General features: G+C 39.1%; 1 long non-coding RNA gene and 1 pseudogene across 3 annotated transcripts; one reads left to right on the top strand and one right to left on the bottom strand.

Annotated features, from left to right (window-relative positions):
- Nucleotides 1-4612: 4612 nt before the first annotated feature.
- LOC309707759 (ras-related C3 botulinum toxin substrate 2-like) lies at nt 4613-7659 on the bottom strand (annotated as a pseudogene). The gene is made up of 5 exons (XR_014280893.1): nt 7552-7659; nt 7348-7410; nt 6790-6949; nt 6350-6483; nt 4613-5143 (listed from the first exon to the last, which is right to left on the bottom strand). The product of XR_014280893.1 is annotated as a ras-related C3 botulinum toxin substrate 2-like (transcript).
- A 1276-nt stretch (nt 7660-8935) lies between these two features.
- Nucleotides 8936-13466, top strand: LOC309707763. 2 transcript variants are annotated; one of them, XR_014277068.1, is made up of 4 exons: nt 8936-9019; nt 11080-11296; nt 12415-12653; nt 12814-13466. It is a non-coding gene; the product is annotated as an uncharacterized lncRNA (long non-coding RNA). The 2 variants fall into 2 exon arrangements; XR_014277069.1 differs by having other exon boundaries at nt 12477-12653.

Consider the following 13466-nt stretch of genomic DNA (forward strand, 5'->3'; position numbering starts at 1 on the left):
AAACCCGTCTTCAACCGAGTCGAGAGAGCCGGGAACTTGTGAGGTGTGCATGTCCTGGTGAGCCTCCACCGTTTTATGGGTGGGTGCAGCCTCGACTGTACAGAGACAGACCAGACCAGCTGCACCACACAGACACTTCAAACCTCATCTGTGGACAAAAAACATATACATATATATATATATATATTTACACACACACACACACACACACACACACATATTCAAACCTCAAGGACAAAAACCAGAGGACAAAAACTACAAGAACAATATAAATATGGAGAAAACTAACCTTAGAAACATGCAGGGTGACAGGAGACAGCAGCACTGCAGACATGAGGACAGACAGACAGTTAAGGCTGTGTGAGAGTCAAGTTCACTCCTATATATGACCTCCTATCGCAGAATGCGTTACTGTGACAACGCAGGCTTTGTGCTTTGAAGTGTGGTGATTGGTGACGTCATTGGAACGGCCTGTGATCTTACGTCACACTAGGCCGGATCAATTTGAAAAAGGTGTTTTTGTCTGAAAATGCTCGTGTCCAAACTACCGTTTTGACAGAGTTGTTCCAGCACTGCGCATGCGTGAAACGCAAGGTGACTCGACCTGCCTCATTTCTGTCTGCCGTTTATTTACTTTCCGGCTCTTTGAAACATGCAGCAAAATGAAAAGGAAAAGCGACTAGTTTTTTAAATGGACTAACAATGAGGTGGAGTTGTTGCTGCAAGTAATACAAAAGTACAAAGTTACAAAAGCGATTGAGAATTAAAGAATTTGAAGAAAAGCTATCTGGAGGATGTACAAACTGATATTAATCTTTAACGGGGCTGTCACAATTTATCACATGATTGCATCACTTGACTAGGCTATGTCCACATGTATGGGTATTTTTGAAAACGTAGATTTATCTATGCGTTTGTACATTTCGTCCACACGTTTCGGCCACTGAAAACGGAGAGTTTTAAAAATTCCTGCCTGGGTGGAGATTTTCAAGAACTCCGTTTTTGCGTTTACTATGGACAAGGAAAACGGAGAAAACGCAGGGTCAAAGGTGTGCGCCTTTTTTGACGTCACACTGTGCGCCAAGTTATTGTTTCGGTGAAATTAATTTCTACAATGGCGGACTTAGACAAAATACTGTTAATTTTACTCTCTGTAGTGTTTAAATGCTTACATACACAGACAGTTACGGTCCCTCCACACATAGTACTCGGTTCTGCTTCTTTGCGCCGCCATCTTTGTTTACTTTTTCCCGCCCAGGCGTCTAGACATCTGATTGGCCAACATTTCTACACGGTTAGGAATATAGCGCCACCTGTTGCTTTGGCATGCTCCTGGCAGCATTTTCCTTCGTTTTTGGTGTTGAGGTGTGAATGGGATTTTAAAAAAAAACGAAAAATCTCAGTTTTCAGAAATACCCGTGTATGTGTGGACGTAGTCTACAATGTGTCATTGTTTTTAAAAAGGCTCCAGTTCGCTTTCCACAATGCTATGCGAAAACGGCGTCAAATGTATACGCTTTGGAGAGCGTTTTCAAAACGCTGCGCTTTCCTTGACCGAAAACGCTGTCTCAGTGTGGACGGAAGGCCAAAACGGAGAGAAAAAGATGCGTTTGAGTGATGAGTCATGATAGCATTATAGGCTGTTCACTTTTAAGTGTGGTAATTAGAAATATTGCAAAATAAAATACACACAAATATACTGTAAGAAAAGGCTTTATTTTTTAGTATATGCTGAATTATCAGTTTCAAAGCTACTCTACCAGAGTTTCACTAAAAAATGAAACAAAGGATATGTTTTAACCCTTTCATGCATGAATTATGACAACCTCTCAGCGAATAGCTTCTCTAAAATCAATAGAAACCCAACATTAAGTTCAGCTGAAGGTCAAACTGCAACAAAAAACTCTATAATCAACAGTTTACGTTAAAAACAGCTTCTTCTTTTGGAAAATAAAAACAAAAACGAACAGAAATCCCAGTACAGTACAGTTCCTTTGTATCGTGCTGCTGCCACCTGCTGCTCTGGGGTGGGAACAACAACAACACTTTGGATTTGCGTTCGTTATCAGCAACAAATGAGTTTTACTTTTGAGGCTGCAGTTTTTAGTTATGTTTATTTGTTGGATTCCATCAGTTTTTCTTCGAAGAGCCGAAAGACTTTCAGTTACTTATGATAAACTGTTTGTCTTATACAAACAGATAAATACAGAAAACAAGGAAAAAAACAAAGCTTGTATTCTATTTGATTTTCAAGATATTGAACTTTATTTTTTCCATTTCACCGAGTTCTTTTTTCCATGTACTTTTTGTCCAATAATTTTTTTTAATAATCAGATTAATGTTTATTTTAAAATTAAGAATTATTTATATTTTTTCTATTTGCTATATACTGAGCTGAAACATCCTTCTGTGTAGTCATGTAACACATTATTTTAAAATAATATATTTTAAACAGGTGGATGTAGGAATTAAGTGTTAAAACAGAGTCTTGTTCCATTTAAGCTATCTTTATTTCACATTTATTTGTACGCAATAAATACAGTTAAACATCCATGGGTGTGTAAATACGACGCCTGGCAGCCTCCGCATAGCCGACGCTGTAAAACATGGGAGTTTTTACGTCCTTTTTAAAAAAAATGAATTTCAGATTCTGACTTGATGCATAATCAAGACCAGTAAACAGGTTAACAAAAAATTATCTAATGGAAAAGAAACTTTAGGTATTCTTTTAATACAACAGGGTAAATGCAAACTTCAAAAATAAGTTTGATGTCATTCAGATCTCAAGGAGATCAACGAGAACGCAGCGTCACAGCTGACGGATACCTCTTTTCCTCTGATCAGATTCAGCTACGGTTTAATTGTTTTTCTTTTCTTAAAATCTTAATTCTAAAAACAAAAAAGGGGAAAAAAGCTGTGCCATTACTTACACAGATATCCATCTCTAAGCTCTCCGTAAATTATCAATACGATCGATAAGTCATATCTCAATCAAAGACACTACAATGGCTATTTACGGCTAAATAACAGGAAGTATTGATACCAATACGGCTGGTAAACAAACATCAAAAAGGAAATATTGAACAAAACATCCACAATACTGAAAAGGAATAAGAAGACATCAGAAAGTGCTTCACTATAGATTTTAAACTGGACAGCTAGCAGCTCAGGATGGTTTCCTCCTTAAAAATAAAAGGCATCTTTAAACTGCACATGCTCAGTGTAAACTGTCCTCCCCAACAGCGACTGTTACTGGCATCATTAGTGTCGTAAAAACAGTTTTTCTCTGTATTATGCAACATAAAAACAAAAGAGTTAGACTGTGTGTTGCCTCTTTCATATCAGATTTTGTATGTTAACTGAATTTTTTTGTGTCCTTTCTTAAACCGATGGTGATTTGCTAATAGGGTCATTTTGTCTCAACTCAAACAATTTTTAGAATTTTTCCTGGTCCTTCCAACCATGAAATTAAATCAGGATCTGTCATCAGGGAAATGTACCACAAAAAAATTCTAGGTATGGTCTAGTTAAATTATATTATTAAAAAAAAATTATTTAAGGTCCCATATTTGAGCAAACACCAAAAAGAATTTGAAAAGTACTCTACATGCTTTATTTTGTCCATTCGTCCATTGTCTTCTGTGTATCCTTAATAGGGTCATAACTATAAACCATTCAGAAAAGATTACCAAATGTTTTGCAGTGTGGCGGTCCACGTCCATGTTGATTTCTTGTCTATGGAATTAATTTCTGTTACTGTCAGTCTCCTGAAAATTACAATACCACTACAATACAATACTAACTGGCAAGAGAAAATATTTTGTGAATGAAACATAATTCATGTTCATTATTATTATTATTATTATTATTATTATTACATGAATGCCTATACTTTCATTGATATTTGGAAAGTAGTAAAATATTTTTTACTACTACTGTATAGTTAAGAGTTTAATGATAATGTATTATCATATATCATTGCTTATTTATTTTTACAGTATCCACTAGAACAGCGGCATATGGAGCCTCTTGCAGAAAGGCAGAGAGGTGACAGTCATCATCCTGGCAAACTAACCACAAAATATCAAAGTTAACCTAATAATTCAAGAGGAAAATATTCCACATCAGTTTTATATGGACTAACATTACTGTTCTGTTATGAGTTTAAGATTGAGCTTCTTTTAAATGCTTTATATTCAGTTTAATCTTCAGTCGCACTGGGGATTAATAAAGTAAACAATCTCTCTGTATGCCTGTGTAGCTATCTATATTATAAGACATTAAACTGTATTAATTAAATAACAAATAAAATCACAGCTGAGCACCATGTGACATGATTAACTGTTCGCAGGATTACTAAAATGATTGAAACATGAAGGTGTTTTGGCAAAAAAGCTGGTCAAACATTAAACTGCAAAACTGAAAGTGCTGTTTGAGTCTGAACATTTTCAACTCACCACCAGAAAAAGATGCTGTTCTCCACAATATGTAAATAAGGATAGAGTATAGGCGATATCAGCAGCTGTATCAAAATGAGAATTTTATATCCCCCATAGTTGAGTATAGGCATTCAATCCAAAAGGTCACATGTTGTGGAGAAATAATGTGAATCTTTTGTGCAATCAAATGTTTTATTTTTATTTTAATAGCACAACAAATAATACATTTGTTAATAAATCTTATTCAGACACAAGTTTGCTTGTTGCTTGCTTCCTCACAAACGACCATTTCTGCTCCTTACATTCATCACCCTGAAAACAGCACAGTGAACAAATCATACTGAAACACTGTGTTTATTTCAGTTACAAAAGTTATTTTTATTTTAGGTTTCATGAAACACATATATATTGTTGGCAGTACTTTAGATGAAGGCAGCATGCTGCTCTCAGACTTACACTTAAACTCAAAGGGTCTATAATCTCTAAACTGATATATTTTACAAAGAAATCCTGTCTGGGCAGCGTCTGGATTTGGACTGAAGAGCTCGTTGGCATTTCTAAAACAATAGCAAACCTGCACACCATACATTGTTTTGTTTTTTGTTTTGTTTAAAGTTGTAGATATACATTAGAGACATGGCAGATTTGCATATATTCTTCAGGGTCTGCAGTCCTTTTCTCTTCTTCTGTGCTCCTGTGAGAATCTAAAACAAAGGTCACATAAATCATGGGGTTAAATTGATGCCTGTGGGACAAAATTACTCCAACAATATTCAGGACAAATTTATTTTTCCTCTGCAAAAAAATGAAATTGAGTACAAAGCATGTGAAACTTTTCTGTCTTGTGTTGTGTTCATTTATGTCTTTTCTTTTCTCTTTAATGTTTCTGTCCATTATATGTGCAAGAACAAACTTCTGAATCACCTCTTAGTGATAAGTGTCTACAGTTTCCTTTCTCGTTTGGCTCTGGACGAAGGCAGTCGCACTTTTCTCCTCTCCCTCTTCCTTCTCTTTCCTGCTTGGCTTCTCAATGTCCTTGTCTAGTCTCGTCTACTTTTCTACTTTTGCCCTGGATGACTCTCACGGTCTGTTACAACCTAAAAGAGGAATTATGGATTTGAACAACTGGTCCCTGAATGCAATTGACACGCTCTTCTCAACGAGAAGCCTGGGCTTGAGTAAGTCCGAGTGTCCTAGAGGGACGTTCCCCTCTGGATACACAATGGACGGGTGGAGGAACTGGAGGGTCGTGTGCCTGGCGGGACTGTCAATCGAGGACATTGTAGACATCTACCTTTTCGGAACCATGATAATAGGGTTCTTGCTGTTCGGAGTTGGCTTGGCCCTGGCTTATCAAGGAAGGCGGAATTGGCTTTCCAAAACCCCACAAGGCTGCCCGCTATGATGGAAATGATGGGACGGGTCGTGACTTCTCAAAATGGGCTCATTGAACGCAGCACGGATAAGATCTTGGAGAAGCTCACGGCAGTCTCTGCTCTCTGAGCACAAGATTGATAACATCTCAGAGAAGCTCTCCAACGGGAGACTGAGAGACCAGTGACGGACTGTTAGACCAACTGTGAAATTGACATGCAGTTGTTCGCACTAAAGGAAAACCACCATCATTTCATGCAGCTACCGTATCGGTGTCAGCTGTGGTCTCAAGGCTGGAGCTGATACGTATGTATGTTCGGGGGGTCCAATTTCACTGCAGATGTAAACATTGCATGTGACAAATAAAAGGCTTGATTGAATAGCTTCAGACTTATGTTCAAAGAAAAGAAAAGAAGCCCTCAAACCTCTACTCTACTTTATGTGTTGATTTAATGAGCGAGTTCACTTTGTTTCTCTCTTCTCTCAAACGTCTAATCTCTCTTCCTCCTCTTCCTCTGTGTTTTATTCAGTCGTACCGTTTACAGCAGCGAGCAGGGCTTCTTCTTGACCTTGGCGGGCTGAGGGCAGAGGACGGCACGAATGGCCTCATCAAACACAGTCTTCAGACCACGCTGGGTCAAGGCTGAGCACTCCAGGTATTTGACTGCATCTATACATGCGAAGACACATATATGTTAATAAAAGAAGAGAAAGAACTACAAAGACAAAGTAAGAGAAGAAAGGTTTGCTGGTAGTGGAGAAGAATAAGTTCAACTTTCAAAGAACACTATAGTCAACTACAGCTACTATACTTTTACTGTGATGCCAGGAAATGAGGGGAATAACAAAAATTTGCAGAGGCAGTCAGGCTACAAAGTTCTCTAGCATCTTCATCTGCTAGTTTCATATCTTCACTGGTGAGGAGAGCTTCAAATCTTAAAGTGCTTTTCAAGCAAATAAAGTAAGAGTGACTGACCTATCTCCTTAGCCAGAGCTAGGCCCTGTGGATAGGTGATAGGCGCCAGCTTCTTGTCCTTCAGTTTCTCAATGGTATCCTTTTCATCCCTCAGATCCAGCTTAGTGCCAACCAGGATGATGGGCGTGGAGGGGCAGTGGTGACGGACCTCAGGGTACCACTGGCAGAATACAGAGTAAAGGAAAACTAAATAAGAGGCAAGAAAGGGGAACACGCAAAATCAAGGAACGTGTTAGAGGCAAAAAACAGAATCAAAGGTGGAGGGAGATGAAGCTCTGATGCCAGGTGTTACAGAAAGGTGGATGAAGGCATGAAAAACAAATGATATGCTGTAGCTATTAAAGATGAGAGAAATACATCATCCAACTTTCACCCACAGCATCAATCATTCATTCACATCAATTATTAGACCTGTTTAGGCTTTTTCTCCATTTTGTAATCCAAGTACCTATTTTTTTTCTCTATAATAAATTCCTGCTTTTGTTCCGTTTGTTCTTTTTTACATTTTGTTCCTCGGCAGCTGAGAGACAGGCCTCATAAAAAACAGCCAAAACTCACCTTAGCTCTGACGTTCTCATAGGATGCCGGGCTAACCAGGGAGAAGCAGATTAGGAAAACATCCTGGATGGAGAGACAAGGAGACAAAGAATTAGAATAGCTGCTGCAGTTTTAATTAGCTGACATGTTATATAAGTTCTGTCTGTGTAACTTTATGTCCATTAGTTACTGTGTGTGCCTGTGTGTGTATGTGTGATTCTGTACCGTCTGTGGCTAGGACAGTGGGCGGAGCCTGTCATAATCTTCCTGTCCAGCTGTATCCCAGAGGCCCAGGTTGACCGGCTTGCTGTCCACCATCACATTAGCTGAATATTTGTCGAATCTGTGGGGAGAGTAGAGAAGGTCAGCGATCAGCCAACAAGTCATAGGCAACCTTTCATTTCATTGGTTATTCATTCATTCAACAATCTTTCAATTCACTGATTGTTTAACCAGTGAAACTCCTGTAATGGAGAAAAAAAACAGGACCATACTTGAAATACCACTGTTCACAAAAACATTAACCAACAACATTACTTTGGTTAGTTTGACACAAAAGCCATCCTAACCATGTCTAGTAAGAGAGAATAATACATAATAAGGCAGGGCTGCCCCCGTGTGGTCTCATAGTAGAATAACAGTTTAATTTCTCATTTTTAAAAACTTGAGAAATTTCATATTCGTATTCAAATGTATTCAGGCTCAAATGAAACTGATAACACAAATGTTTGCAGACACAGATGTTTTTTTTACAGAAAGAAAGAGACCAGTGTACCAGATTAATCCTGTTTTATGGCCTGTCCGAGGTCTACCCCGCCCTTTGCCTAATGACAGCTGGGATGGGCTTCAGCCTCCTTAATGACCCAGTAGTTAAAAAGATGGATGGATTTCCTGAAATAGAAAAGTCACTGAAATAACGTAAACTGTCAAACATAGAACAACTATGACAAACAGTCAACACTATCTGAGATCCTGCTGGTGGTTAGGGAGGATATACGTGATTCTGTTTGTTGTTTAAACATATTTATAGAGTTAAGAGTTCAGATTGCTGGAAGAACAACATTCACGCAGTCTGATTGCTGTTTTTCTCCCAAAATGTAGAAACACCTGCTAACCATGGCACACTCTGCTTTTCCATTAGGTCTGTGCAAATACTACTTAAGTACACTCATCCTCCTGTGCCATTAGTGATATTAACAGAGTGTATTTTTTGACATATATAATATAGTTAGTATAGTTATTATACTAGCCGTAGCTGCCCCGCTTATTTTAGACATTCACAATAAAAAAGTAAGCGATAATATTTCAATATCAAACGTCATAATTAAGGTCAACATCTAAATAATGCTGTGTACAGACTCACACAGGTGTTAAATTACAGCATAAACTTACCTTAGACCTTCCTCCGTCATTCTCCTCCTAATTGTGCTCGGAGACACAGAAAACATATCGGCAATTACCCCGATGGTTATCCAGGACAGCACTAAAGTCCTGAGTGCTGCAGCCGGGATTTCAAGACGTGGACGACCAACATTTGAAGACTGTTCTTCCTCGGCGTATTCCAAACGAACACGGTGCTGAATTGATCTTAAACTTTCGACAATGCTGTCATCGATGCTAACATCTTGAAGAGCAATTATCATCCCAAGCATTTCAGAAACATCATCTAAACGACTCAAAACAGTATCTACAGGTAAATGTATCTACCCTCTCTATCTGATCTGCTAAAATGAGCAGAATTGACTGAAGTTCACACCAGTCCGCCATCCTCCCTGACCTTTGACCTAGCACGTTTTTGCTACCTGTGGCAGCCGTCCGCGGAGCAGGTATCCAGGAAAACTAGTCGATAGTAAACGATCAGCCAATAGGCGCAAAAGTCAAGCCCACTTGTTGTGTGCCCACCTTATTACTAAATTAGGCAGAGCACTCTGAATTGAATCAGGACATAAAGCACGGTCTTTATGTTGCTTTATTGAACACTGTCCATCTTACAACTAGCCACTTAACGGGGCTTCCTTCGGACAACCACATCCGGTTCAAAGGTCATCACATTAAGACATAGCCATATCAATACATGACATCCCCCTTTTCCTTAGATTCAAACTTTAGTTGTAATAACTTTGATGTCTTTTTTCCCCCAACATTGAACATTCTTCTTGTCTTACTTTCTAACAATTATATAATCTAAATGTCTCACCACACATGTACCTTTCTTTTTTCAATATATACATGTCGAAATACACATATGAACTTGAAACTTGCCAAATGTAAGTTACCTCTTCACCTTAACATATTATAGTTCATTTCACCACAAAATCACGAAACCTCTCGGGTATCTTTTTAGCCCTCTGTGATCTACTTGGTCTCTCTGGCCCCTGGGAGCCCTCTTGTGGTGTTGGAGTGAAGGTGTCAGTCTTTGTGGGTGTTTCACCTTCCTCCCTTTCAGGTATTGTGTCATAGTGTCCTTCTCTGGTCTCATTTGTCTCGTATTTCTTCACATGTGTGGTATTCCGGTGATAGCGAGCTCCTGTTGGTGATTCAATAATGACTTGGTTTCCAGTTCTGCTTACAACTTTGTGTGGTGTTGCGTTGAATGGTGTTGTAAACTTGTCCACTTTGTCTTGTTGAACCAGCACTGTGTCTTCCTATTTTTATTTATTTTTTATTTTTATTTTATTTATTTTTATTTTTATTTTATTTTTCTGAAATTACACACGTTACTAACGTGTGTAATTTCAGAAAAATAGCTCTACCATTGACCAATCTCACCTGTCCTAAGGTTATTTTTCTCACCTCCTATCACTTCCTGTTCCAACACATGGTTGTGTTTTTGTGTAGCTTATCTGGATAGCCGAAATAACTAAAAACTTATAGATAACTTCTTATTTCATAGTTTAATCTTCACTTGCTTCATCCGAAGCACACTCTCTTGTATTCACTCCCTGTATTTTTAGGAATTTGCTACCTTAGCTTAGCTAAGCCAAATAACACAGACCAATTAGTTAAACTACATGAATGTCTCAAAGCCATAAAGACCTGGATGACCTCTAATTTCTGCTTTTAAATTCAGATAAAACTGAGGTTATTGTACTCGGCCCTTAAAATCTTAGAAATATGGCATCTAACCAGATTCTTACTCTGGATGGCGTTACCTTGGCCTCCAGTAACACTGTGAGGAACCTTGGAGTGATTTTTGACGAGGACATGTCCTTCAATGCACATATTAAACAACTATGTAAGACTGCTTTCCTCGATTTGAGCAACATCTCTAAAATTAGAAATATCCTGTCTCAGAGTGAAGCTGCAGTTATTACTTCCAGGTTGGACTACTGTAATTCATTATTATCAGGATGTCCTAAAAACTCCCTGAAAAGCCTTGTAGTACCATATCACCCTATTAGAGCACTTCACTCTCACACTGCAGGCTTACTTGTTGTTCCTAGAGTATTTAGAAGTAGAATACGAGGGACAGCCTTCAATTTTCAGGCCCCTCTTCTGTGGAACCAGCTTCCTGTTTGGACAGACACTATCTCTACTTTTAAGATTAAGCTTAAAACTTTCCAAAATATATAATTAGGGCTGGACCAGGTGACCCTGAATCCTCCCTTAGTTATGCTGCAATGCGGTGGGCTGCTGGGGGATTCCCATGGTGCACTGAGTATTTCTTCTTCAGTCACCTTTCTCACTCACTATGTGTTAATAGACCTCTCTGCACTGAATCATACTTGTTATTAATCTGTCTCTCTTCCACAGCATGTCTTTATCCTGTCTTCCTTCTCTCACCCCAACCGGTCCCAGCAGATGGCCCCGCCCCTCCCTGAGCCTGGTTCTGCTGGAGGTTTCTTCCTGTTAAAAGGGAGTTTTTCCTTCCCACTGTCGCCAAAGTGTTTGCTCAACTGAAAGGCAGTTGTTAGAGGGTGAATGGCAGGAACACTGTGTCTGCTGCCTCTTCTCTTGCCTCTGTGTATCAGTGAGTATTCAACAACAGTTTCTATATTTAACTGCAGGTTCTTACTGCATAATTCTGTCTGTATAATATGAAAATGATTCAATGCATCGAGTTATGCCAAACCTCACAGAAACTGTGCACGGTGGGTATTCTGAATTGCTGCTCGGCACATATATGCAGACCACAGTCAGAGCCTTACCCTCTGCTGCTTGAAGTCACACAGAGGTAACCCACTCGCTCTCTGTCAGCACGCAGTCGCAGACTTGTGAGCGAGGTTTTTTTTTTCTTTTGTTTTGCTCTTCTACTCTTAAGAGCTCCATTAGCCACACAGAGGGCACAATATGTTCTGCATTGCTTCTCAAAGTTAGCATTGGTTAGTGATCATGAGCTGTTTTAGGTTTATAAATCATTGGTTTACACCATATTCCTCTGAATTAATGTCACAAATTGACAAACTGACAGTGAGATACAGTGAAGTGTGTAGAACATGTAATTCAAATCAGAGCACGAGCAGAACAAGAGCATGAAGCTGAGATCAAACTTCATTTGCTTCCATCTATAAGGTGCAGGTCACTGAGGTCTTCTGACAGAAACCTGCTGGTGGTTCCTCGTTCTAGGCTGAAAACCAAAAGAGACTAAGTGTGTCTTCAAGGCTGTTGGCTGATAATCTATGGAATGCACTAATATTACATTTGATCTCTGCGGTCTGAACATTTGAAAGAGCAGCTCTACTTATTTGTACAGGTTTAATTTTAGGTAGTGGATATTATTATTGTCTTTTAATGTTTGTATTTATTTTTATTGATTATTATTGTGAAGCACTTTCTCTATAGAAATATTTTACCTTCATTTCCCTTCTGTAACTTTATGAAAGCCAAAAGCAAAAAGAGACGATAAGTAACTTTGCATAAATGTGTGGAGCTTTGCAGCTTTGCAGTTCATAAAGCTTCATAATGACACTATGTGACTATGCAGTGTCCAATATTCAAACTGAAATGCAGTCATTAGAGAGTGAATGGCAGCAACACTATGTGTGGTGCCTCTTCTCTTTTCTCTGTATCAGCGAGTGCTCAGCTACAGTATCTATATTTAATGGCTCTGGTCCTCACTGTGTGTTTCTGCCTTACTTCTGAGAGCAGATATTTTACAGGTACAAAGAAAAACTGGCAGTGACCTGGTGGGCGGGGGATTCCTCTTTCAGGTGTGACGGCGAACACAGAGGTCGCTCTGCAAAAGAGAGTCATTGGAGGTGATGAATGTGAGCGACAGTATCATGTACAGCTCAGAGCAGTTTATCCACATGGACCTTCCAGCTTGTGTGGAGGCTCTTTGATCAGCGACCGCTGGATTCTGCAGCTCACCATCTGAAGCCAGGAGGGTGAGGAGACCAGAGCAGCAACTAAAACTTGTGAACCCAAGGAATGTCTAGTAGCCATGTTTTTGCTATTCAGTAAAAAGTAAAATACATTCAGACAAGATGAGAAATAAAATATGGTGACCATCAGTAATCATGTTTTATGTTTGCTGTGCACATGCAGGACCATGTTTGCAAATCTAAGTGTGCATCAAGGGGGTCCGAACAAGAAGTGCAGATAACAGCAGAAGCTGAGATCTATACAGACAAAGACACCAGCACAGGCAGAGTTCATGACATCATGCTGCTGCAGCTACTAGCAGCTCTGATGTCCATCCTATAAAACTACCTGACTGTGAGTTGTGGATGTTTCTGCTTCAGGTTCATGTGTTCTGACAGATACTGACACGTCGTGCTAACTTCAGTTTTAGATTCAAATGATACATTTATGTTCCTGTGGCTCAAAGTTTCTTGCTTTGAAGTTTTTTTTCTTAAAGTTTCTTCTTGACCTGAGCTCTGTGCTGTGAAGTGAGTTCAGCATATGTAGAATATATTTCCTTTATCTTATCCCAACAGTGGGAATCAGGATAAGTACTCACAGGAAGCTGCTTATCAATTGAAAGCCCTGGTTATCAAGTTAACCAGGGCTTTCAATCCTAACGGATGTGGATAAACTATACTGGCAATGCAGGTTTTAAAAAGGAAGATAAAACTGTAATATTAGAAAAATATGAAGGGTTTAAATGCATAATACAGACTGAAAGTAACAGCTGCTGCAGAAAAACCAGTGTTGTGTGTGTGTGTGTGTGTGTGTGTGTGTGTGTGTGTGTGTGTGTG

The sequence above is a fragment of the Aulonocara stuartgranti genome (assembly GCF_965226115.1).
Source record: "Aulonocara stuartgranti genome assembly, chromosome: 6".
In the NCBI taxonomy this organism is placed as follows: Eukaryota; Metazoa; Chordata; class Actinopteri; order Cichliformes; family Cichlidae; genus Aulonocara; species Aulonocara stuartgranti.